Genomic DNA, 448 nt, shown 5'->3' with positions numbered 1-448 from the left:
ATAGAGTATATTAATTTAAAATATATTATAAAAAATTAAAAAAAACATAAAACCTAAAACAGTGAAAGAAAAAACATAGAAATCATAACTTTCAATATCATAATGTCATTATTATCTTTCTATTTAACTTGAATTGATCTAAAATATATAAAATTATTTCTAAAACGTGTTGCCGGTAATTATCGATATGATTTTATTATCGATAAAAATCTGAAGTTTTCTGAAATCAACCAATGACAACAAATGACAGAAAAAAATATAATTATACTGTTATTAAAAATAATGAAATTATAAATTACAATTGTGCAAATATTATGATGAAGCTTTTAAAATATCTTTTGTAAAGTAGTAAATGAGCTTCTTTCATTATCGATAACGAATATGTTATAGTATAGAATACGTTGTAGTATAATCAAAAAATATGAATGTATCCGATAAAAATTGTTAA

This window comes from Atta colombica, unplaced genomic scaffold, assembly GCF_001594045.1.
Source record: "Atta colombica isolate Treedump-2 unplaced genomic scaffold, Acol1.0 scaffold12, whole genome shotgun sequence".
Classification (NCBI taxonomy): Eukaryota; Metazoa; Arthropoda; class Insecta; order Hymenoptera; family Formicidae; genus Atta; species Atta colombica.
The sequence above is the reverse complement of the archived record's forward strand: the minus strand, read 5'-3'. Positions refer to the sequence as shown.